Source organism: Megascapheus bottae, chromosome 8 (assembly GCF_031878675.1).
Source record: "Megascapheus bottae isolate mThoBot1 chromosome 8, mThoBot2.hap1, whole genome shotgun sequence".
NCBI lineage: Eukaryota > Metazoa > Chordata > Mammalia > Rodentia > Geomyidae > Megascapheus > Megascapheus bottae.
Window position 1 is genome coordinate 4,782,405 of NC_143516.1, and position 25,859 is coordinate 4,808,263.

A 25,859-nucleotide genomic window follows, 5' to 3' on the forward strand; every position below is an offset into this window, starting at 1 on the left:
CTTGCCTTGCATGCACAAAGACCTGGGTTTGATTCCTTGGTGCCACATACATAGAAAAAAAATCCAAAAGTGGTGCTGAGGCTCAAGTGTAGAGCTCTAGCCTTGAGAAAGTCCAAGGACAGTGCTCAGGCCCTGAGCTCAAGCCCAGGACAGGCAAAAAAAAAAAGTTGGTCTCTTATAGATGAGTAGAGAGGTTCTTTCCACACTAAAACTGGAATTAGTCTTCATATGGTATTATTATACTATTCCTGGGCATCTGTCCAATAACATAGAGATACCTGCACAATGCATTTGTTACTACAGTAGTCACAGAGTCAAACTATGGAAGCAGCCTAGGTGCCCATCACAGATGAATGGATTAAAAAGTGTGATATATAATATACAATAAATAAAATAAGGACCAGGAGTTTGGCCTAGTGGTAGAGTGCTTGTCTAGTATGCATGAAGACCCAGATTCTATCCCTTGGTACCACATACACAGAAAAAGCCAGAAGTGGTTCTGTGGCTCATGTGGTAGAGCTCTAGCCTTCAGAATGCCCAAAGACAGCGCTCAGGCCCTGAGATCACACCCCAGGACTACCCCCCCCCAAAAAAAGAATAAGTAAAATAAGTATAAATAAATTATATATAACTTATAGTTAAAATATATAAGGCATAATATATAATATAAAATGGCATATATAATACAACATATGGAGCACAACATACTAGAGTAATATTTAGTCATAAAAAAGAATGGAATTACTTGTAGGAGAATGTTGATCATCACGGCAAATTCAATAAGACTTAGAAGATAAATGCTATATTCTCTCTTATTCTCTCTGAAGTATGGTATCTCAATGTTGTAGAAAGACATGAAAGCAAAAGGGGACAGAGTAAGGATGGAGGGGAAGAAGAGGATACTGGAGCGATTATGATTACTTAGTATGTAAGTGCTCAGAAGAAACTCATTATTTTGCAGAATTAACAAAACGCAGGAAATATGCTTAGAAGAATCTTTCTCCAGGTGTATTTTTGCCTGTGAACTTTCTGGAAAGGTGAATGCTCAGGCCTCACGCAGACTTCTTGAGTTGTGGCAGCAGGCTAGAGCACTGCTGTGATCTGACAAGCCCTGTGGGTGGATTCTGGTGCTCCATCAGCTCTGAGAACCACTGCTGGAACAGAAGAAAATGAAAAGGCCAAGTTGGCAAGATGATTGGAGTAGAACGTTGGAAAGAAGTTAGTGAAAAATGAAAAACGCTTGCCCAAAATTGATTAGATATTGGAAAAATTATATGCCATAGGTTAGCTTCAGTATCAGCCTGCACCAGATAGGTAACTTCCAGTTTTATAAATAGGTCGTGTTTATCCTCTATTGTAATGTAATTAAATATTTTGTAAAGAACCGGCATTCTAGTTGACCAGCTATCCCTATTTAATTGAACGTGTAATACACAATTCATGGATAAATGGAGTCAGATGACAATTAATTTGTGCATACTGAGGCAAGCTATCTTTCAAAACTAAACCATTGAGTGTTCTGGAAAATGACTTGAGAGAACAAGATGGATTTGGAAGAATATACGTGCATTATACACTGATGTAGATGTGGAAGTAAGCAGTGCTGGTTTGGTTTGGTTTGGTTCTTATGCTGGGGTTTGAACCATTTTCCTAAGGCTTTTTTCACTCAAGGCGACACCTCCACTTCCAGCTTTTGGCTGGCTAATTGGAGACTAGAAGCTCTTAGCTTTATCTGTGCAGACTGGCCTTGAACCAAGGTCCTGGCATCTCAGCCTCCCATCAGCTAGGATTACAGGCATGAATCACTGGCACAGCTTTTGAGTTTTTGTTGTTGTTGTTGTTTGGTTGTGGTTTTTTTGTGTGTTGTTTTGTTTCATTTTTAGGGTAAAGAGAATACCCTTAACAATGTCAACTGTATATAAATGGATTTCCTAGCGCAAAAATCTGGGGAAGTTTTGCCCTATGTGGGCATGATTTGGGAAACCATCGAGATGAGTGTTGTGTTTTATAATGTGAAGCAGAATGTGTTCTTTTGGCAGTATCACTGGCTTCTTCCCAATGGGACAGAATGTCCTCCTCCATCCTCTCCACAGAATCCCCTTACCTCCTGTTTCACCACCAGACTGCAGATCAAGCTATGCATTGAATATCTGCTTCTGTTTACTTGTTTTCATTTTTACCTCTAAGCACTAAGTCCTTCCTGCTAGGACACAGTACCTTTCAAGTAAACAAGGAATGCTATTTTTTTTCTCCCCTTGTATATATTGGTACAGCCACATTTCAAAAGGCTTCATAGACTCAAGTGGCACTCCTGAGTCCTACCTGTGACAGAAAAAAATGGAAGCTTTGGAGCATGGCCCAGTGCACACTGCAGGAGACATAGGCATACAGGTCCACCTGGTTCTTGGAAGTGCACTGTCCCTAGCTGGGCGGGGCTTCCTGCTCCCCCTGGTCTCCAGAGTGAGGCTCGGTGTGCCTGCTCAGGCCTTCCAGGCTTGTTCCTACGGCCTTGATCCAGACATGTTGGCCCTGTGTCCTCAGAGCTGCGAGCCTTCTCTCTTTTGGGGACTTGGAAGGACACATATGGGAGGCTGCACCACTGGCATTTCTCAAGGACCTCTTCAAGGCGGAGTCTACTGTGAGCCAACATTGTCATCAATGCTTTTAGCAGCTGAGCAGGGATGAGCTGGGGGGACACAGCCTGTGACATGCCCCCCCCACCGTGGGGTTGTGCGTGCTTGTGCCATCAAGTCACCAGTGGCTTCCTCATGGCAAAAACCACCCCTTGAGGGCCAGGAGTTTGGCCTAGTAGTTAAAGTGCTTGCCTAGCATGCATGAAGACCCGGGTTCGATTCCTTGATACCACATACATAGAAAAAAGCTGGAAGTGGTGCTGAGGCTCAAGTGGTAGAGCTCTAGCCTTGAGAAAGTCCAAGGACAGTGCTCAGGCCCTGAGCTCAAGCCCAGGACTGGCAAAAAAAAAAAAAACCCACCCCTTGATTCCACGGAAGACTGGAGGGTCGTTTCCTCCTCTCTGATGGCCTACCGCCCTACACGGTGAGACTGTACTCTTCCTGTCTTATCTGCCCTCAGTGCCCATCACTTGCTCCTTCTCTTCCCTCCAAACTGTTCTTGTTGGAGGGCCCAGATCTCATCTTCAGGCCTCTCCTGTCCTTTCTCTCACCCTCACTGCCCAATTGCCACATGGAGAAAATGAAAATACTAGTCTCCAGATTAAAGCTGAGAGTCACATAATTCATTTAAAAGTACAAATATGCATCGAATATTGCTCAGTTGATAAGTAAATATTTCGTTGATAAGTGACTCTGTCATGCCATCAATATCCTTATGCCATCAACTATCCATTACTTATCTGAATTCACACGTATGTGCATTTAGCAGTCCCAAGATGCTGGCATCAGTGGTGTGACTTTGATGCCATCTCCTCTGTCAAGATCGCTCCCCTGAATTTTAGACCCCTGCTGCCTACGCCTCACGAGCACTGGATTTCATAAACATTCTAATTTCAAATGTCTTGGAGGAAGGCTCCCATCATTCTGTCCAGCGTTGTCATGAGCCACGGTCCTCAGTTTGACTTCCCCAGGCTCTCGAGCTGTAGTTGGAGTCTCTGCTGCCAGGGACTTAAGAGCTGTTTTCTTTAAAGGCCCACAGTTTGTGTCACCACATTCAAGCGATTTATTGGGTAAGTGTTATGCCAAAGTGGTTATTTGGGGATCATTTAAAACGCTACACTGTACACAAAAGACAAACTCAAAATAAACAGACACTGGGGCTTGAAATGACTCAGAGCAGAGCACTTGACTGCATGTACAAAGCCCTAGGTTCAGTTCTCGGCACTGAAAATGAAAAAGGAAAGAGCAAAGGCTAGAAAAACGAATAGAAAATGCAGTCAAGCACTAGAGTAGCTGAAATAATGGAAGAGTCTTCAAAGACTTGAACCACATTTTTGAAATATTAACAAATGACAGAAAATGGTAATGGGAGGGAGTGTATTGTTAAATTCAACAATTCCTGTTGAGTTATGCAACCTTCTTCTGGGACTTCACCTTAGGACGCCCCTCCTCCTGCCAAGAAGCCGTGCCTGGCATGGTGGCACACCATACCACCAAGGTCTACACTGTGCAGAGGTCAAAAATGGGTGTCCTGGACTTGAGGAGTGACTCTGGTACTGTGCTCGGCCAGCATGGCTTCAGTTCCCAGCACCTGCTGACCTGTTATTTACCAGTGATGAGAACTTCATAGCTCATCTTCAAGTTTGTCATTTATAAAATAAAAAATAATCTGGTGCAGCATGTTTAGTGCTCTGTCAACAGAAGCAAGAGGTACTGGCAAGAGAGTGAAGGCTAGAAACACCCAGTATCTGACTGGAGGGGAGTTAGGAAAACCAGCTGGACTGACCAAGCTTGTATCCTCTCCAGACAATCCTGGGAATGTAAGTATGACACTTCTGGTAAGGAATTCTGCCTAGAACATGCCATATAAAAACAGTATAAATGTTCTCTGTCCACTCTAATTATAGCTAAATAAAACAGGAACACAGGGGGCCGGGAGTTTGGCCTAATGGTAGAGTACTTGCCTAGCATGCATGAGGACCCAGATTTGAATCCTCAGTACCATATACACAGAAAAAAGCTATAAGTGGTGCTGTGGCTCAAGTGGTAGAGCGCTAGCCTTGAGAAAGCCCAAGGACAGTGCTCAGGACCTGAGTTCAAGCCCCAGGACTGGCAAAAAAAAAAACAAAACACCACAGATGAGCCAAGTCTGGGAAAGAGTATAATGAAGACAAACGGGGGAGATGGCTTTATGGAGTTACATCATTTAACTTCATTGATGACATATCTCACTGATAAGATATAGCAAGCCAGGTACAGAAGCAATGCCACAAATGAAACTTGCTGGCGTTACAGGAGTAGAAACCAGAGACCCAACGGCACCTGGCAGGAAGGCTAGCAGGAACTGTCTTCAAGCACGCACTCACTCACTCTGCCCTGGTCCTGCCCTCACCCAGACGCCTGTGAGTTGGACGGAGAAGGGGTGAAATGTAAAGACAGAGGGTGCTCCCTGGTCACTCTGCTGAAGATGACTGCAATGTGTGGGTGGGGCGGAGGGAGAACTGGGGGAGTGTCCTCCTTACCTGACCTGTGTGACTGGAACCCCTCTGTACAATACAAATGTTCTTTAAATCAGATTCCATTATGGCAAATACCTCAGGAGAGCGGAGCTTAAGGCCCCTCAAGCCTGGGAAGGAGCTGGGCTCCAGGGCTCTGGGAGGAGACAAAGGCTGTGAGAGGCCACACAGGTGAGGGGGGGGGGGAGTGACAGAGATGGGGCCGGGGAGGTGGCTGTGTCACAAAGGGCCCTGTGTGTCACCCCGGGAGTTGGGGTTTTATGCAGCAAGGGGGGTGAAGAGTGCTGCAGTCACCTAAGCACAGCGAGGCAGGCCCCTGGCCTGGCCGCCCGGACGGTTGGAGGGGGACTGCTCACAAATGTCTTTGAGAGGAAAGCCACAGGGCGGGCTGGAAGAAAGAGAAGCAAGAACAACGGGAAGGAACTAAAGCTCCCTTCATGGTCACGGTTCCAGCAGCACAGGCGGCCTGGTGTTGACAGAAGGACACGGTGGGTCCCACGGGTTAGGGTTTGGACGTGCCCGGCTGAGATGCCTTCACCACGTTGGAAGGAACGCTCTGGTCGGGTTATCGCCTAGATAACTGAGGCAGGGAGACACGAGCACTGGTGGAAGATCTACCCTCATGATTTCATCCCGACTCTCGTGGACACATCACAGCCCGGGCCCTGGTTTGGTGAATGAGCAAGCTGAGTTTCTAGACCTTTCCGGGAAGAATTAGGACTCGTCCATCTGCCCCCTCCAACAATCACCCACCAGACCCAGGCCTCTGGACGTGGAGTTTGTTATGTGGAGCCCAGGGACCCGCACAGCCCGGAAGTCATTGTCCCGCTCTTCTCAAATGTGAGTCTCCTTGACCCCTCACTGGCTTGAACTTGAACTTGAACTCCAGAGAGCTTGGGTGGGCGGTCAGCGCTGGTCGGCTAGCTGTCTCGTTCCTGGGCGCATTTCTTTTGGAGGGGAACAGAGAACAAAAAGGAACTCCTTCCTACCAATTCAGAATGCAAAGGGGATGGTTTCTTTGTGGTTGTGATTCGTTCTCATCTCCGAATTAGCTATACAAGAAGGGGTTTCACCATGACATGTCTGCAAGGTATTTCCATCCCTCTCTGCCTGTCGTTTCCCCCTCACCTCCTTCCTGATTCGATTCCCGTGGGCTCTGTAGTTCTCCTCTCCCGCTTGCCATCTGTTCTGACCACATTCTTCATCACTCACACTTGTCAGCCCCACCCCTCTCAGTAGTTAGAATGACTTCCACCTAATCGTTACAGCATGTGTTTTAAAATCTGATTATTTTGGATAATGGCGGTGAGTTTAAGGAGATGTTCTCCTTTTATTTTTTTTTCAAGGAAATAGATGATTTTTCAGACTTGCCCTTTTGTCTGAAATATACTGGGAAGAATTCCGAGGTAAGAATTTCTAAATGCCTAGTCGTCTGCTTCGGCTCTGTCGTCTTGTTAGTTGTGTCTTGAACGAACAATCTCAGCTTCTGTGGTTCTGATCTACTTGTCCTCTAGAAAATGAGGAATTTGCAAAATGAATGCAGAGGAAGGGGAGGGAGATGAGGAGGAAAGGAAGGGGAGTGGAGAATGTGTCTGCCTGGACTGGCTTCGAACCCGAGTCCTCAGAGCTCAGCGTCCTGAGGCGCTAGGATTGCAAACCTCAGCCATCAGCTCCCAGCTCAGAAAGCATGTCTATTCTACACAGAATTCTACCTCTGCAGCGCCTCTGAGACATTCCTTTATCCCTGGGATTTCACATGTCCAAGTCATCTTTATTACGATTTGCTAATGTCATTTACTGCTCTAGAACACTGGGTAGTTAGTTTTAAACTGTTGGTATTATTGTAACAATCACACCTATATATTGTGGACCGTTTCCCCATGATGTAGTATGATATTTAAAAGAGCAAATTAAAAGTACCCTTACTCTCCATCACCAGAAATGACCATTTCTAAGAGTTTAGTGACCTTTTAAAATTATTTTCTATTGCTGTTATAAAGGTAGTGTGCAAAGGGGTTACATGAACAGTACATTTCTTTTTAAACAATGTCACCCCTTCCCTTCCTCTCTCCTGGTTTCCCCCCCCCCCGTTCCCACTCACAAGTTGTGTCCAGTAAGTGTCACTAGTGTTTGTTCATGCTTTGTCCCTCTGTTTCCATGCCCCCTCTGACCCTCCCAAAGACAGATAAACAAGACAAAAAGAAAAGAAAAAGAAAAAAGCAACAAGAAAACCCCTCTTGTCCATTTTCTGGAGTTCATGTCAATAAATATTATTCTACATAATCAGATGTGCACAGGCATTGCACCTTTGCGTTCTTCTCCTAACAGTGTCCTCCTCCGGTTTCACTGTGTGTTAATGCCAGAGTCCGGTATAATTTATTATGTCCCTGTGAATTTTAGATCTAGCTTCCGTAGATGAGAGAAACTATCTGTCTGAGCTAGTCTTACCTCACTTTACATGATTTATTCTAGGTCTATCCATTTCCCTGCAAATGACATAATATTATTCTTTCTAATTGCTGTGTAAAATTCCATTGTGTATGGGTACCGCATGTTTTGGATTCACTCGTCTGTTGTGGGGCTATTTCCATAACATTGTGACTAGTGCAGCAATGAACATGGATATACAAATGTCTTTATGGTGTCTTGACTTGTGACATTTTGGGTAGATGCCTAGGAGTGGTATAGCTGGGTAGTAGGAAAAAAAATACATTTAGTTTTTTGAGGAACTTCCAGACTGCTGTCCAGAGTGGTTGTATTAATTTGTCTTCCCACCAACAGTGCAGTAGGGTTCCTTTTTCTCTACATCCCCACTAATATTTTGTTGTTCGAATTCACAATCTTGGAGTAACATGGAGTCTGAGAGTTGTTTTGATTTGCATTTCTTTTTTGGCCAGAGATGGTGAGCATTTCCTCGTGTATTTGCCATTCTTACCTCTTCTTCTGAGAAATCTCTCTTTAGCTCCTTTGCCCATTTAGTGATTGGTTTCTTAGTTACTTGAGCTCCTTTTATAATTTGGATATTAGGCCTTTGTCAGATGCATTGCTAATAAAGATCTTCCACTCTGTTGGCTGTCTTTCTACTTTAGTAATTGTGACCTTTGCTGTGCAGAAACTTTTTAGTTTGATGTAACCCCATTTGTCAGGTCTCTCTCCTATCTGTTGCGCCCTGGGACTTTCAAAAAATTTCTGTGTATGCCTATGAATTCTAGTGTTTATCCTACTCTTTCTTGCAATAATTTGAAAGTTTCCAGATTGATGTTGAGATTTTTTTTCTTTTTTTTTTTTCCAGTCCTGGGCTTAAGCTCAGGGCCTGAGCACTGTCCTTGGATTTTTCTCAAGGCTAGAGCTCTACCACTTGAGCCTCAGCACCATTTCTGGCTTTTTCTAAGTATGTGGTACCAAAGAATCGAACCCGGGTCTTCGTGCATGCTAGGCAAGCACTCTACCACTAGGCCAAACTCCCGGCCCCAAGATTTTTTTTTTTTAATCTACTTTGAGTTGATATTTAGGCATGGTGAAAAAAAGGAATCCACTTTGTGTTCTGCATATGGATTGCCAGTTTTCCCAATGCCAATTATTGAAGGACGCTGTCTTTTATCCACTGCATATCTTTGGCTCTCTTGTCAAATATAATAATAATGAAGACAGCCTTGTTCTGGCCCAAACATAGATCTGAAGATCAATGGAACTTATTAGAAGACCCAGAAATAAAACTCTAGGTCTGGGTGATATCCCTGAGTTATTCAGCTCAAAACTACCGCTCTACCACTTTGAGCCCTAGTGCTACTTCTAACTCTTTGAGGATAACAGGCTCACAGATTTTCATGCCAGAGCTGCCTCTGAACTGAGATCCTCAGATCTCAGCCTCCTGAATAGCTAGGATTACAGGCATGAGCCACCGGCACCCAGCAGTATGGCTATTTTTCACAATATTCACTCTACCTATCCATGAACATGGAAGGTCTGTCCATTTCCAATTGTTGTCTTTGATGACTTTCTTCAATTTTTTTTTTCATTTTACAGTTTTAACTCTAAGGGTCTTTTACCTCCTTGGCTAGGTTTATGCGGAGATTTTATTGCTGTTGTTTGAGGCTAATACACATGGAGTTGTTTCCCTGATTTCCCTCTCTGCTTGTACTTTGTATACAGAAAGGCTACTGATTTGTGTTAGGGAATTTTGTATCTTGCTACTTTGCCAACATTATCAATCAGCTCTTAGAGCTTGAGGATGCAGTCTATTGGATGTAAGATCATGTTATCTGCAAATATTGGCTTCTTCTTTCCCAGTGTGGATCCTTTTTGTATCTGTTTCTTACCTTATGGCTCTGGCTAGGAATTCCAGAACTGTGCTGTAGAGAAGTGGAGAGTGGACATTCTTGCTTCGTTCCTGATTTTAAAAGACCTGGTCTAGGGGAAATGGTTTTAGTTTTTCACCATTCAGTGGTAGTAGATATTGGTCTGTCATATATAACTTTTATTACTTTGAGGTATGTTTCTTCTATTCCTAGTTTCACCAGAGCATTTAACATGAATGAGTATTAGATTGTGTGGAAGCCTTTTCCTTCATCGATTGAGATGATCATGTGGTTCTTATTTTCAACTCTGTTGATGTATTATGTTTATTGATTTATATATGTTAAATCAGCTTTGCATCTCTGGGGGAAAAAAACCCACTTGATCAAAATGTATGACTTTTTTGATTACTTGAATTCTGTTGGCCAGTATTTTGTTGAAGAGCTTTATGTGTGTGTTCATCAGAGAGATTGCTCCACAGTTCTCTTTTTCACTGGATCCCTGCTTGGTTTGGGATGTGTGATTACTGATTCTTTTACACTGTAAACCATTCCCAGGTCTGTCAGAACCAATGACCATAAACTAATTATCTCAAAACAACTAAATTTATACTCCCACAGATCAGGAGGCCAGGAGTTGGAAATTAAATGTGTCAGCAGGGAATGTGCTGCCTGGGTATCTCCTAGCTTGGTTTGGTTTGGTGTCTTCTTTATTCCAGTGTCTGTAACATGTGGCCTTATTCTTTATGTACAGCTCTGTGTCCTCTTCTTACAAAGGAGGAATCATTGATCTAGCCCCACATTACTCCTTTAGGACTTCACATTTATTTGTTTAATTAATTAATTGTTTTCACAACACTAAGGATAAAACACAGCAAGGCCTCTTTGCTTGCTGGGCAAGTTCTGCATCTCTGAGCTAGATCTCATAACTTCATCTTAAGAATCACAAGTACAGACGTCAAATAAGACTATAATTGGTGGTTGGAGGGGCATAAATTTAGGGCAACATTTATTCAGCCACTCCACACAATTATCTCTCTCTCTCTCTCTCTCTCTCTCTCTCTCTCTATATATATATATATATGTATATATATACATATATATATGTATATATATGTATATATATGTATATATGTATATATGTATACATACATATATGTATATATGTATATATATGTATATTACATTTTCCTTTCTATTTACAAAAATAGCACAAAAATTGCTCTTTCAAAAATAGGATGTTTGCAGAGGGCTCCATCATGGGAAGACCCTCTGACTAACAGACTGAGCTGAAGCTTCAGACATGAAGAAGCCTCCAGTGTTTATTGTATACAAGTCTCTGCTGATGTCTATGAACCTGAGTCTTTGGGTTTACCTCCATTTCCTTCATATAAGTTGCATGGACTATTCAATTCTTCCTCCCCCTCCTTTGCCTCCTTTTCTTCCTCATATTACATTAAGGAATATTGTATTGTATTACAGCCTCATGAAAAATCTTGCTTAATTAAATTTCAGAGATGTAATCAATTTACATCACCAGAGAGAGTAGTAGCTCCTCCCCCCACCCCCTGCACTGCAGCATGGCGTCTTTTCCACTGTTTGTTGAAGTTTCTCGAGTGTTGGATGAGTGGGTTGTTACAGAGAACCTATCTCTCCTCTCCTGATAATATTCTATATCAAGCCACATCCTTTTTTGTTTATTAGCTGTTTATACATCTGTACTAAAGCAGAACTTTATACTTCGTCAGTTTTCTTTCTCTTCTTTTGCTCCAACTGATAGACTATTTTTTTATCTGAATGCCCTGGACCAGAATTGCTGTGGATCCTGAGATTTTCTTCAGTTTTTGGAGTTTGGCATAATTGAGTAAATATCATGAGACATGTTGGGGATTGGGTCCACAGTAAGTGCAGCATTTATTGGGTCTTATATGCATTTCCCCTCATAGCCTGGTGGTGGTTTTATCGGATGCTCTGAGCGTGCCTAGGTCTTTGTAAGCCATCACATGAGGCAGGCATGGAACTTTCTATTCATGTTGTCACACTGGAACTCTAAATAAGATAAAAGTACATTGTATAGATGTATAGAAATATCATCATGAAATCTCTGTCTTCGTACGACTCATGGTTTTGAAAAGGACAGTTGCAATGACGTTCATGAATTTTCTGTTGGCAAGGATAGTACATAAATGAAAAAAATCAAATAAACATTAAAAATAACAAGTTTGTGCATAAAACTGGCTAGCCTCTTTTTGGAGCATGTGTGTGTGTGTGTGTGTGTGTGTGTGTGTTATGCATCATGATAGGAAAAAATATCCATGACAATATACTTTAAAAAATGAGAATCTAGAACATTGTATATCTTGATTTATTTTATCTTATTATTTTTTGCCAGTCTTGGGGCTTCCGCTCAAGGCCAGGGCACTGTCCTTGAGCTTTCTCAAGGCTAGTGCTCTACCACTTGAGTCACAGCAATCACTTCTGGCTTTGTCTGTCTAGTCAGTACCAAGGAATCAAATCCAGGGCTTCCTGCATGCTAGGCAAGCATACTACCACTAGGCCAAACTCCCGGCCCCTTGACTTTGTTTTTTTTAAGTGTGCTCTGGGCTCATGTGGCTCAAGCCTGTAAACCCAACTACTGAGGAGACTGAGATGAGGATGTCAGGTTGATGTCGGTCTGGGCAGAAAAGTCTGTGAGACTCAAGTCTCACCACCAATAACCTGGAAGTGGCACTGTGGCTCAAATGACAGATTAGTATCTTGAGCCAAGACAGTGTCTAGACCCTGGGGTCAAGTTCCAATATTGGCGCTGCCTCTCTCTCTCTCTCTGTCTGTCTGTCTGTCTGTCTCTCTCTCTCTCTCTCTCTCTCTCTCTCTCTCTCTCTCTCTCTCTCTCTCTCTCTCTCACACACACACACACACACACACACACACACACACACACACACGTATATGCTCCAAAAAGAGGCTAGCCAGTTTTATGCACAGCAAACTAGTTAACTAGTTAGAGATCCCATGTGAAGAATGAGATTGACAAGAAAGGAAGAGGGTGGGGAGAGTGCATATTTATTTCTATAATTAAAATGGCCGTACAAACAAAACAGATTTTAAAAGGACTCTTGAGTAAATTGCATAGGCTCTAATCCGTGGATAGGGTCATTCTACTTTACATTTTCCAAAGCAGTGGTATTTTTCCTTCTCCATTTCTCAGCTGTATTTATGAGGTAATTGGAGTTGTGGGCAATGTTGTCTAAATAGGTAAAATCTTAGCAGTTGTGAGTGGAGTCATTTTAAACACAATGGAAACAACATCAAATATTGAGGTTAGACTATGATCTGTCATTGTCAAAAATTTTAGTTTCCATTGAAACCTGGTTTCAATAAATATAGCATGAATCACTGTGGCCTGTGGATTTTTAAATAAATTCCTATCCAGAATTCAACTATGAGAAAGTCTCGAAAAGACTTTGAAAAATCCTTTCACATTTCTACTAACAATGATGTAATAAAATGTAGCTTGAAAAATTAGGAGCTGAAACCTCTGTCTGTCTGTCTGTCTGTCTGTCTGTCTGTCTGTCTGTCTTGTCAGTCCTGGGGCTTGAACTTGGAAACAAGCCTGAGCACTGCCCTTGCCATCTGAGCCACAGCACTATTTCCAGCTCTTTCTGTGTATGTGGTGTGGAGGAATCCGACCCAGGGCTTCGGGAGCCCTGAGAGCTGGGGAAGCTCTTTTCCACTAGGCCAGGCTCCTGACCCCAAGAAATGTCTTATCCACGTGTTTTAATAAAAGCATTCCAAGATGGTTGAATTTATTTTCACCTGGGCGTTAAAGAAGTCGTTGCTTATTTCCATTCTCGTTCTACTACTGGACCTTGATCTCAGGTGCTATACTTTTACTATTTTGCTCAAAGCTGGTGCTCTGCCACTGGACTGGAGCTACAGCCACACGAAAGGCTTTTTGCCAGTTCATTGGAGGTGAGTCTCATGAATTTTCCTGCCCAAGATTGAACCGTGATCCTCAGATCAACCTCCAGAGTGGCGAGATGACAGGGGGACTTCCCACCGGAGCTGGGGGGTGGGGGGTTGTCATTATTTTAAAAACGAGATTTTCTGTTCCGACCCCGTTTTAAGCCTCGGATATCCTTCATCGCCATCCGTGGTAGATGAGCTGGGTGGAACCCAGCTCCACCCGTGTCCTCCTCCCCCGTGGAGACCCCCTGGCCACTCTCGGTAGTTCATTAATGGCGTGTAGCTATCCGTGGCAACATTTTACTTTCCCCGATGAACTGAACCGGGCGAGCCCTCGGGCTTTCGGTCAAAACCCGGGGCGCGGTGAGGGACCGTGGCTGCGATGGCGAACCCCGCGGGGCGCGCGGCTCCACGGCGGGGGAGTGGAGGCAGCGAGGGCCCGGCCGGCACGCGCCCTGCCCGCGCCCCCTGCCCGCCTGTGCGCCCGCCCGCCCGCGTGTGCGCCCCGGCTCCGCCGCCGAGGGCCTCGCCGCCCAGCTCCCCGGGCTTCACCCGCGGTTTGCTCGGTCCCCGCGCGCCGCTGGGGAGCGTGAGTGCGGGGGGCTCTGGTTTGGGGGACCACGGGCGCGGGGCTCCACGTGGAGGAGGAGATCGGGGCGGAGCGGGGCCCGGGCGGCCGCGCCGGGGGGCGGGAGCAGGACCGGCGGCGCCCGGGCGGACGCGGGGATGCAACAGGCCGGGGAGGGAGCGCGGGCCCGGCCGCCCCGCCGGCGCCCACCGCCCGCGTCCGCCAGGCGCGAGGCCGGCCGGGCAGCGCGACCCCAGCGGCCGGGGCCCGGGCGACTGGCGCGGCTCCGGGCCGCCGCCCCTCCCCGGGCCGCCGGGGGAAGCTCGGAAAGGAAGTGACATGGTGAGGAGAGACGTCAGCCGAGGACCACTCTCCCGGCTCGCAGGGTCCACCCCTTGGGTGGAGTCTCCCTTTCTCTCCGGCGTTGGCTCCCTTACAGCTCCCAGAAAGTAGTGGCAATTTCGGATCCCCGGCCGGCTCGCCCCGGGCCCGGCGCTCACGTCCATGCGCCCCGGCGCTGCCAGGAAGGAGGTAGGGGGCCCTGCGCGGCGCGGACGGCTCTCCGCGGGGCGTGGTGCTGTGGGCTCGGTCCTTGCCGGGCTCGCTCCCCGCCCGGGCTGGCTGGGGACCCGGGGCCGGGCGGGCGGGCGCGCGGGGCGCGGGGAGACCGAGGGCGCTGCGGGGAGGCGCTGGGGGCGCGGGGAGACCGAGGGGGCTGCGGGGAGGCCCCGGGCGCGGCTCCCCCGGGTGGAAGCGCGGCAGCCCGCGCCCAGCCCGCCGCCGGCTCCGGTTACATATTTGCTTTCTTTTGTGCCGCGCCACACGTTCTTCCGTCTCTGGCGTTTCTATGGCAACCGGAAAAATACTTGGCCCCGAGTGCAGGCCCGGTGGCCGTGGGCCGGTCGGGGCTTCCTCCCCGGGGCTGCCCGGGGCCCGCGTGGCCTGGCGGCTACCCCTCCGCACGCGCGGCTTGGTTCTTCCCTCCCGGGCGGGCGGGGTGGCGGGGTTGTCAAGGGAACCGGCGTTCGTAATAGCCTCCGAATTTCCTCCACCCGCGCCTGTGGATGCGCCTTCCGCGGAGTGGACCTCGGGGCTGCGCGCGCGGCTCCGCCGGGGTGCATTTGGTGGGTTGGCTCCCCCGCCGCCGTCTTGAAAACCTAAGCCGGGCTCGAGGTGGGATTCGCTTTGACTCTGATCAGATTCAGGGGACAAAAACAAAAGTCTTTACGGAAGGGGAAAACCCTGGAGCAAAAGTTGGCCGCGGGCGTCTGAGACCTCCCGTGGAGAAGAGCCACCAGCTCCGCGAGGGGACCCGGGGACCCGGGCCTGCAGCCGGAGGTTGATTTACCCCAACTGAGGTTCCCTTGGCCCTGGGGTGATGAATGGAAACCGCGCAGCAGCGTGGCCAGGTGCCCGCGCCCATGTGCCCGCTGCGCGTGGGACACAGCTCTGCCCACTCCCGTCAGGCGGACGGTCCACCCGCCCGTGGACTGTCCATTGCCAAGGCTGAAGAAAGATTGGCCCATCTGGAAGCTAGGACTCCCCCCTCCCCCAAGCTGGGAAGGAAAGTTATCTGGAAAAGAAGGAAGCGGGAGGTGAGAGGGGAGAACCGAGCAAAAATCTCCAAGTCCTGAGTTAAACAACAACAAACCTGTGGAGTCCTCCTTACTCCTCTGTGGGGGAAGAAGAACTAACCGTTTGAAACTAGGTGAACCGCTGGAGAGTTATTATCTGCTGAGTAATTAGCGAGTCCACCTCTCCCGGGCATCCCCGTGGTGTGCTGGAGACCTAGCTCTTCCCGAGGCCTGGGTAGGAAAGTCTGGTTCTGGGGTCAGCTACAGGCAAAAAACAAAGCCAAAGCCGGCTGGAGATGCGTTCAGATGGTAGAACACCTGTTCAGGGCCCCGAATTCAAACCGAGGTACTGCCCCAAATCACAGACACAACACAAATGGGTCTGTTAGCAAGTGTGGTTTCAAGGGATAGGCTTGGTTTTTTTCTTTTTCTTTCTTTCTTTCTTTTTTTTTTGCCAGTCCTGGGGCTTGAACTCAGGGCCTGAGCACTGTCTTTGGGTTTTCCTCAAGGCTAGTGCTCTACCACTTGAACCACAGGACCACTTCTGGCTTTTTCTATAAATGTGGTACTGAGGAATTGAACCCAAATCTAGGCAAGCACTCTACCACTAGGCCAAACTCCCAGCCCCAAGGGATAGATTGTGTTTGTTTGTTTCAGTTCATCTAAGGATATGTTTGAATGAACTCTGCTGTGTCAATGACCATCTCAGATTACCAAAGTCACCTCTCGGAGGGAGAGATGTATGGACTTTCTTAAATGTGTCTAGCTTCTGCTTCCTTTGGCTGTTGAAACCTCAGATTCTCCCTGCCTGGGAGAAGCAGGAAGCAGGGGAGATTTTCATCATGTTCTATTTACGGGATCCTTACCTGGAAAGAGTCTCAAGGATTTTGGTGATGAAATTTATCTGAGAGCTGAGGCTTAGCCAGGGAGGGTTGGGTATGGCTCATTCCCATGCAGGAGGAGTGGGTATGGCTCAGGGTAGGCTTGTCTCAAAGCCCTGGGCTCCAGCCCAGGAAGGCAAAATAAACACACAAACAACTCTCACTAGAGCTAAGTGGAATTAAGAAAACTACTTAAAGGTCACGAAGCATAGGGAAGGATTATTAGAAAGAATATGACAAGTCATTTTTTTAAAGCATGGATTAGTACCCCCAGACTGTAGATTTCTGTCCTTTGCAGCGTTCTGGAAAGCACTCATGCCAGTGGAAGGACTGGGGATTGTAGATTGACTTCGTGACCTTTCCAAGCAAATCCCCAGGATGGAAGGCAAAGTCCACTCTGGCAGCCATGAGTTTCCAGACCCAGGAAATCTCACCAAGGCAAGCAAGCAAACACAGCTGGATGGAATGGAATGTAAGGGAAGAGTAGCAAGAATCAATTGAACGCGAGCTTAGGAAGCCTGAAGTGGGGCAGGCAGATGGATTTGTGGATGTCAACTTGTGGAGTGACATATGGCCTGGGGTGTACGTGAGACCTGGATGCGAGGAAGCTGGTGAGGAGGGCTGGAGGGATGCCCTGTGCACTCCATTTAAAATCCTGGCAAAGGAGCCCTGGTGGGGAAGGCCAGCCTGCCCTGCCTCTGTGCTCTCCAGGAAATGGGGGTGAGAAGAAGGATGGGTAGCCAGGAGTGGACAGTGCAGGTCAGGGTCTTTCTGCCTGGGGAGGGACGCCAGGCCTCCGCGGAAAAGCTGTTGTGCTGTGGGCTGGCTGCAGGGCCAGTCGATTCAGAGACAGATTTTAGTTTGGTTGTTCATTCATTCATTCATTCATTTAGTGCTGGGGCTTGAACTCAGGCTTCCTCTTCTATCACTGGAGGTGCAGAGCCACAGTTTTGCTAGTTAGTTGGAGTCCCTTGGATTTCTCTTCCCTAGGCTGGCTGCTAAAGTTGGTCCTCAGATCTCAGCCTCTTGCGTAGCTAGGATTATAAGCATGAGCTACCAGCCCTCAATGCATTTTTTTAAATTTATTTTTATTTTGGGCTGGGAGTTTGGCCTAGTGGTAGAGTGCTTGCCTAGCATGCACAAAGACCCAGGTTCAATTCCTTGGTACCACATACATAGAAAAAAGCCAGAAGTGGTGCTGAGGCTCAAGTGGTAGAGCTCTAGCCTTGAGAAAATCCAAGGACAGTGCTCAGGCCCTGAGCTCAAGCCCAGGACTGGCAAAAAATAAATAAATAAATAAATAAATAAATAAATAAATAAAATTATTTTTATTTATGTGGTACAGAAGAATTGAACCCAGGGCTTCATGCATGCTAGGCAAGCACTGTGCCATTAAGCCATATTCCTAGCCCCAGCTTTTTAATTTTTTTTTGTTAACAATCAAAACAAAAAGACTGTTAGAAGAAAGACTAGACAAAAGGCGTAGACTTAAATCAGGCTTCAGTGAGGAAGTTTGAGGAGAATAAACCCTAAATTTCATCCTAGCAAAATGTCACAGCCTCTGCAAAAAAATAAGGAAAGAGAAAAGAAACAAGGTTTGAGGTGTGGCCTCCGTAGTGGAGTACCTGCCAAATCTCAAGGCCCAGAATTAACACCCCTCTGCTGGTGGGGGTAGGGGGTAGGGGTAGGTGAGGCTTCTAAAATTTGACTTCTGTGCATACCTAGCCAGGGTCCTGTCTTGGCTAGGGCTGTGGGAAAGAGATGGCTTAAAGAAAGAACTCTTTCTTTGAACACAGCAACTGTGTATCTATCATGTGTCAGGTGCTTCAGACAGAAGATACAGTTAAGTTACAGTTTTCAAATACCCAGTGTTCTGTCTCTTCTTCTTCTTCTTCTTTTTTTTTTAAGCTTCTTAGAGATTTAAACTAAATAGTGGATGAAGGAGCCGTGGAAATGCTGCAGAAAAGCAGGTGGAAACCTGGAAACATGGCTTTACCTTTATTTTGTCTGTGCCCTTGGGGCAGAGGACTGGATGGAGAGGGCGGAGCCCGAGTCCTTCTTCCTCTCCCACCCATTGAGGCTTATTCTGAATCTGTTCCTTATCCAGTGGATTTTTGAGAGAATTTCTCACAGGCTGACCTCCCCTTATGTAAGTGACAGAACTGGAGGATGAGATATCGTAAGGATGATTTCTGTTCCTTCTGTCTAATCTCTTTCTCTTCCCCAGAATCCATTTTACTCACAAAAATTCTCTGCTTGTTTACGTTTGTCTTCATTTTATCTCTCCAGTCTTATTTGTGTACTCCTTCATTAGATCTTAAGATCCAGCACTTTCCACTCACTCACTCATACATGCATACTTCCATCTGTCACCTCTCCACCCCTCCGTTCGTCCAATTATTTTCTCATCTATCATATAGCTTTGAGTCTCCCATAAGTAGGAAACCAGTTCTTTCCTTAAGAAGCTGAGGAGCGGCCAGGGGTTTGGCCTAGTGGTAGAGTTCGATTCCTTGGTACCCTATACTTAGAAAAAGCCGGAAGTGGTGCTGAGGCTCAAGTGGTAGAGCTCTAGCCTTGAGAAAGTCGAAGGCCAGTGCTCAGGCCCTGAGCTCAAGCCCAAGACTGGCAAAAAAAAAAAAAGAAGAAGAAGAAGCTGAGGAGTCCCGGACAGTGTTGGCTTTTGCCTGTCATCCCTGCTACTTGAGAGGCTGAGGTAGAGAGTCAAAGCTCCGAGGCTGCTGGGACAGAAAATGTGCGACTCCCAGCTCAACAGAGGAAGCTAGGTGTGGTGACGCACGCCTATGACAATGTGGCAGCTGAAATAGGACAGTCGTGGTCCATGGGCACGTGCCAGGAAGCAAAATAATTCACGTAAAAAAGAAATAACTATGTCAACATAACTAATGCCAAAAGGCTTGGCTCAATGGTAGAGCGCTTGTCTAGCAAGCATGAGGCTGTGAGTTCAAATCCCCGTACCGCAAAAAACAAAAACAACCTCCTTCCATCCTTCCACCCCACCCTCCAAAAAAACAAACAGGGAAAAAGGAGGCTGCTCAGGAGCTAACGAGGAGCACTATGATTAGATTAGATGTGGCTGTGCTTTCCTTCCCACGGGGAGTCATGAAAGGAGAGAGGGCATAGCCTAGTATGGTGGCTTATACTTATAATCCCAGCTATTCAGGAGGCAGAGGCAGGAAGATTGAGATGTGAGGTCAGATGCTGGCAAAAGTCAGCAAGACACTCTCTTAAAAGCTGTCTGGGTACAGTAACACCAGCTACTCAGAAGACAGATGAGATTGCTATCTGAAACTTGGCAAAAATCACTAGACTACCCAAACAGCAAAAGTAAAAGCCAATGGACTGGGGACATGGCTGGAATGGTAGAGCACTTAAAGGCTTGAATTCAACCCCTAATATTGCTCCCTCCAGAACAAAAAAAGAAAGAAGGAAAGGAAGGAAGGAAGGAAGGAAGGAAGGAAGGAAGCAAGGAAGGAGAAAGAAAAGAGAAGTGCATTTGGATTCCAAGGGAGTTCAAAGCTGACCCTGAAATTCTCTCTGGGCGATGGAAGGCCATCTTCAGCCAGGCTGCGATGAATGACCTCTGGAAGGGTCTCTGAGAGCAGAGCTGTCCTGTGGAGGAACTCCCAGGGGTGATTTTGTTCCATGAGCTTCATATCTGCTCATCTCATGTTATTCTTCTAATAAGCTGGCCTGCAAAACCTTTCCATTTCACAGCTGAAGATTAGCAAGCTTAAGGATTGTAATGAGTAACTGAGCTGCGATTTGAACTCAGAACCCTGGCTTGACCCACCGTGCCTCTCCTTCTGGTGGTGAGTTCTTCAGTCTTTTCTGGGGCAGACATGCAGGGTATCTGTGTATGTGTGCATACATACCCACGTCCCATAGTCGTGCTTGACCTACCCTCATGTGCCTCTCTAGTTCTCAATCTGTGCAGGATTCGTGTTCAGAAGTTGGAGAAGCTACTATAGGTTTCAGAAAGAAAAGATTAAACATGGAGTGTTCCTAAGAGTGGTGTTTAAGCAAGGATGGAACCCTGGAAAGTAGACTGAAAACTGTTCTCCACACGTGCACTCTTCTTCTGTCCCAGGCGGAAATGGCCAGAGCCCTTGGCCTTCAGCCTGTGATTGACTTTCATCACTGAATGTGGAGGTGGGTCATCTTAGATAACTTCTTTGAAGAGAGAGTGGAATGGCTTGATCTGGTGTGAAATCTGGTCTGCTTCCTGTCTCTCTCAGATCTGGTGGTAAGCAGTCGATTCTCTGTGGGCAGAGGTTAACCAAGGCTGATGAAATTTTAAAGAACCAAGCAAAACTTCTGCCCAGAATTCATAGCCAGAAACCTTATAATCCACACAGGCTTCTCAGATCTTGTCCTGGAACCCTGTTCTGAGTCGCCGGGAGTCATTTCTTCCGTCTGCAGTGGGGAAGGGTGGGGGAAAGGATCCATGATGAGCTCCCTTCAGCAAATGTGTAGACAGTCTGCTTTGCACCGGGGCTCCAGCTTTCTTCTGACAGCATCCTCTCCCCTTCCTGGAGCAGCCACTCTTTCTAGAAGCATGCTTTCACAACAGGACAGTTATTTCTTTACAGAGCTATCTTGCTTACTGCCCTGCATTCTTTCTGGTGGCATTTTTGTTGGCGGTGTCTTTCCCTCTGCCTCCTCAGGAGCTGGAATTACAGGTGTGTCCTGCCACACCCAGCCTGGTACCCTGGAGTTTTTAGTTGTATCATTTTTAGCACAGAACAGATGGGCTGGCATTGTTGGGTGCTGGGTCTGAGACCTGCTAGCCAGGCCCTTTCTGGGAGGTCAACATTCTTTCTTAGTCCCATCACTGTTAACATTTGGGGACAAATGAAAGCTGTGGAGCTGCTCTATCCCAGTTCTGCTGTTCATGTCATCCCTGGCCTTTTCCTGTTAGATAATGGTGGTTGTGACAGTCAGACATATTCCAGTTATTGCTAACTCTCCCCCTAAAGGAAGAATATTGCTTATAGGTTAGACCTGCAGGCGATTCCGGAGCCCAGAAATCCTCATGGACTGCTCCCTGCGTCAATGAAAACCTGTTTTTTAATCAAGACTAGCATAAAGCATTCTGGTGGAGAATGGGGTCCTAAGCAAAGTGGCAGTTCCTTAATTTGTTCATAAATATTAATAGGGGTTGAAAAATAATAACCTCCATCAACAGCAGACAAAGACTCACCCGCTGTGTTCAGGCTGCATGGGGCTGAATGTCTGGTGGGCTTTGCCCAGGGCCTAAAGCAGAGGGGTCCACCCTATCCTTAGCCTGGCCCTCAGGTGGGACTTCCAGGAAGCCCTTGGAGAGGCTCTCTGCAGACCTTGCTCCTGCCTGGTCTTTCCTGAGCAAACCCTGACCCTCTCCAGGAATATATCACCCACCACTCAGTTCTCAGAACACTCTTCCCAACTATGAGCCTTTCTCTCCTAGTCGGTTTGCCCTGGTCAGTCTGTCTGTCCTGTTGTCAGATGAGGCACTGCCTAGATTTCCAGGGCCAGCCACCTCAGCCCTCAGGAAGGGCTTCTGCTCCTCTCCCTGGGGTTTCATACACATTGTCCGTAAAGAACGGGGCGTCCTTTTACATTGGTAAAATATTTAATTTTCCCATCGTCCTTCCTTTCAGGATCTAAAAAATTGACAAGAGCAGGGCAGATCTTATAGGGAGGCATGTGTGCCAGTTCTACGGCTTGAACTCAGGTCCTGGACACTCTTTCTCTGCTTTTTCTCTCAAAGCCTGTTGGTATTCTACCAACTGAGTCCCAGCTCTGCTTCCAGTGTTTTGACAGTTTATTAGAGAAAGAGTCTGGCATTTCCTGCCTAGGCTGGCTTGGAGCTGTGATCTTCAGATCTCAGGCTCCTAAATAGCTAAGATTGCAGGCATGTGCCACCAGTATCACGGTGTCATCTATTTCAACTTCACACACCATTTCAGACCCTGATCGGCATTTCGGAGCAATTCCTTGTCCCTGAGCTAGCTTTTTCCCAGCACTGGGAGAACAAGAGCAAAGCAGGTGCTGTCAGGTCCTTTGAGGTAGAAACCCAACTGGATCCTGGGAGCACTCTGGAAAGCATTTCTGTGGGCACAGAGGGGACAATGCCAGGACTCCTCATGTCCTTGCCAGCTCAGAAATGCTTTCCAGTAAAGAAGGTCTGCCAGGTGGGCTCCGGGTACGGGGAGAGCACACACCAGCCTGCTGGCTTCTGTGGTGAGCTGGGAGGGGACGCCTGAGACGGGTGTGGACAGGACCAGGGCTAAGCCTGCAGTAGTGATGTGGCCAGGAAGAGCACAGATTCCATCCAGGAGGAGCAGATGGACCCAGCGAGTTTCCGCCTGTCCTGGGGGGGATGGAGGTTGTGGCCCCTCCAGACCTGTGGGTGGCGGTGGGAAGAGGAAGCACTTGAAGATGCAGCAGGAGCTAGTAACTGCTTGTGCTGCATGCTGCTTCCTTTTTCTTCTTTAACATCCTGGGATACAGTAGACACAGAAGCAAAGGGTTTATTTCTCAAATGGCACATTAAGCTTTGTGATGAACTCACAAAGTGTATTTTATTTTTATTTTAGATTTTTGAGGCTTTGGACTCCAGTACCTAGGCAGGAACAACTAACTACTTGAGGCTGTACCCTCGGTCCTTTTGGGGTTTCATTGTGTTTACAAATAGGGTCTGGCAAGGGGCCCAACCTCAGATCACGAATCTCCTATCTATGGCCTCGGAAGTCCCTGGGATTACAACCTTCCACCACTATCACACCCATCTCACTTTGTTTAGATGAAGTCTTCTTGATAAATTTTGTCTGAGCTGGCCTAGAACTGCCACCCCCCCCCCAAGCCCTCTGTCTAATATCTAAGATTAGAGGCTTGAGCCACTTGGGCACTTTAATAAACAACATCCTTTAATTAGCATAGGCTACGTGTCACATAATTTGCATAGTGTATCTTACCTTCCTCTCGTCTCCACCCATGTTGTGCTTTCTAGAACTTGATTGGAAATCAAGGCCCAGAAAGATCAAGTAACTTTCTGCAAGTCCCAGAGCACATTGTGACTTTGCTCTGCACAGAATTACCCAGCAAATGTGCAAACTTATTACTGTGTAGTCTGCTTTCTCAACATCTTCCTGGATTTTTCTTTCAGGGCAGAAAGACTTCCCTTTCAGGGCAGAAAGACTTCCCTTAGCTTCAACTAGCGCAGGGATTCCCCCTCCCCCCCATCTTATGCCTTTGAATCACAGGGAAATTTAGAGTCACTTCCGTCAAATGACAGAATGAAATTTTCTGTGGTATCACTAAAATCCTAACTTGGCCTTCCTCTCTGGAGGACAAATAGGGCTGAGTGTTTAGAGGGGCTTAGAAGAAAAAGCTACAGTTTTGAAATGTGCCCAGTGCTTTCATTGTTTGTTTGTTTGTTTGTTTTTTGCCAGTCCTGGGCTTGAGCTCAGGGCCTGAGCACTGTCCTTGGACTTTCTCAAGGCTAGAGCTCTACCACTTGAGCCTCAGCACCACTCTGGCTTTTTTGTATCTACATGGTACCGAGGAATTGAACCCGGGCCTTTGTGCATGCTAGGCAAGCACTCTACCACTAGGCCAAACTCCTGCCCCGCCACCCCCCTTTTCTATCTTAAATGGCTGACTGTCCAGTTTCCAGCAGCTCCAATCTGGCTTTATTCCCAAGAAAAATGTTCTTCCTCAGGTGCGCTTTGTAAGGTCACACTCTGCCTGGTCTTGGGATAGCTCAGCTGCCCTGGGGCTTTCCTCACCCCGGAGCCATCTTCACCGGCCCAGAAGCACTCCTGCAAGGCACTCCTGCAAGGCGGCCAGAGCCTGGGCCCATGGCCTGCCGCTGGCTGCTCTCTCCCTGGGCAGAAGAGATGAGGGACAATGGGGTACAGATGGGGAGCAGGGCTGGGACACAGTCTGTGCTTGGTCCCACATGTGACCTTCAACTTACTGGCTGTGAGACCTTGAATAGGCTGAGAGCAGAGCTGCCTCTAGAATGTATTGTCCTTGGCATGAGAAGTTGGCTCATCTGATGTCCCTGTTGGAGCATTTGCTTGCTGGGTCAGTCAGCCAGATGTCCAGGGACAAAGCAGACTTTGTGGCTGAAGCCCATCACCCTAGGACTGTTTTTTCTGAGTCACTGCCCTCTGGGACCGTTTTGACTGAGGTACCGCACGTGGGGACCAGTTTGTGCAGTGGGCAGAGCTGCAGAGTGGATGCAGCTGTCTCACACCAAGCATCGGTTCTGCTGAAAAATCCAAGGAGAAAAAATTAAAATGGAGACAGAGTTGGATAAGCTAGGGTATGACACTGCAGAACGTACATGTGAATTTAAAATAAAACAGAAGGCGTCTTTCTTTTTTTTATATTTTTTATTGTAATTAATAAAAGGGTTACATGATAATTTGCCAGATAGAAGGTGCATTAATTCACATACGTTGATACTCTTTCACATGTCTTGGTACCCATTACCCTCCCCCCCACCCACCACTCACCCCCCACCCCCGGCGTCTTTCTTTTCTTGCTTTTTTCTTTATTCTCTCTTCTTTCTTTCAGCTTTCTCTTTTTCTTTCTTTTTTCTCTCTTCTTTTGTTCAACTTTCTCTTTTTCTTTCTCCTTTTTCTGTCTTTCTTTAACTTACTTTCTTTCTTGGTGTCATTACTAGGGCTTGAACTCAGGACCTGCCTGGGCACTGATCCTTAGAGTTTTTATTCAATTTTGGCACTATTACTTGAGCCATAGCGCCCTTCTAGGTTTTCTGGGGGGTTTGGGTTTTTTTTTTTTTTTTTTGCCACTCCTGGGCTAGAGCTCAGGGCCTGAACGCTGTCCTTGGACTTTCTCAAGGCTAGAGCTCTACCACTTGAGCCTCAGCATCACTTCCAGCTTTTTTCTATGTATGTGGTACCGAGGAATTGAACCTGGGTCTTAGTGCATGCTAGGCAAGCACTCTACCATTAGGCCAAACTCCCAGCCCTCCTTTCTAGTTTTTGATAATTAAATGGAAATGAATCGCATGGATTTTCGTGCCCAGGTTGGATTTGAATTAGAATCTTCAGATCTCAGCCTCCTGAATAGGTAAGATTAGAGGCACAAACCACTGGTGTCCAGCACAGCAGATGGCCTTTTAATACTTAATCTTCCTGGCTAAAGGAATGTTTCTGGGGACTTATTTTGTGTGGGTGTGTCAGACCTGGGGCTTGAACTCAGGGCCTGAGAACTGTCCTTGGGGTTTCTTAAGGCTGGAGCTCCATCACTTCAACCACTTACAGCTTTTTCTATGTGGTACCGTGTAATCAAACCCAGGTCTTAGTGCATGCTAGGCAAGCACTCTACCACTAGGCCACAGTCTGGCCCCTCTGTGGACTTATTTTGGAAAGAAATTGGATTACATGACCT

General features: G+C 47.0%; 1 protein-coding gene and 1 long non-coding RNA gene across 6 annotated transcripts in view; one reads left to right on the forward strand and one right to left on the reverse strand.

Moving 5' to 3' along the window:
• Window positions 1-794: 794 nt before the first annotated feature.
• On the reverse strand, window positions 795-5,299 carry LOC150059453 (uncharacterized). Of its 2 annotated transcripts, none has more exons than XR_016536369.1 (2): window positions 5,156-5,299; window positions 795-1,151 (listed from the first exon to the last, which is right to left on the reverse strand). It is a non-coding gene; the product is annotated as an uncharacterized LOC150059453 (long non-coding RNA). The 2 variants fall into 2 exon arrangements; XR_016536368.1 differs by having other exon boundaries at window positions 795-1,154.
• Window positions 5,300-5,424: 125 nt separating this feature from the next.
• Agpat4 (1-acylglycerol-3-phosphate O-acyltransferase 4) overlaps window positions 5,425-25,859 on the forward strand; it is a 91,900-nt gene continuing 71,465 nt past the window's right edge. For 2 of the 4 annotated variants that reach the window (XM_090337857.1, XM_090337860.1), the window contains exon 1: window positions 5,425-5,989. The gene's annotated coding sequence lies outside the window, so the exon portion shown is untranslated. Of the gene's footprint in view, window positions 5,990-14,373; window positions 14,510-16,760; window positions 16,872-25,859 lie in introns of those variants that run through there. The other 2 variants (XM_090337858.1, XM_090337859.1) reach the window with 2 other exon arrangements.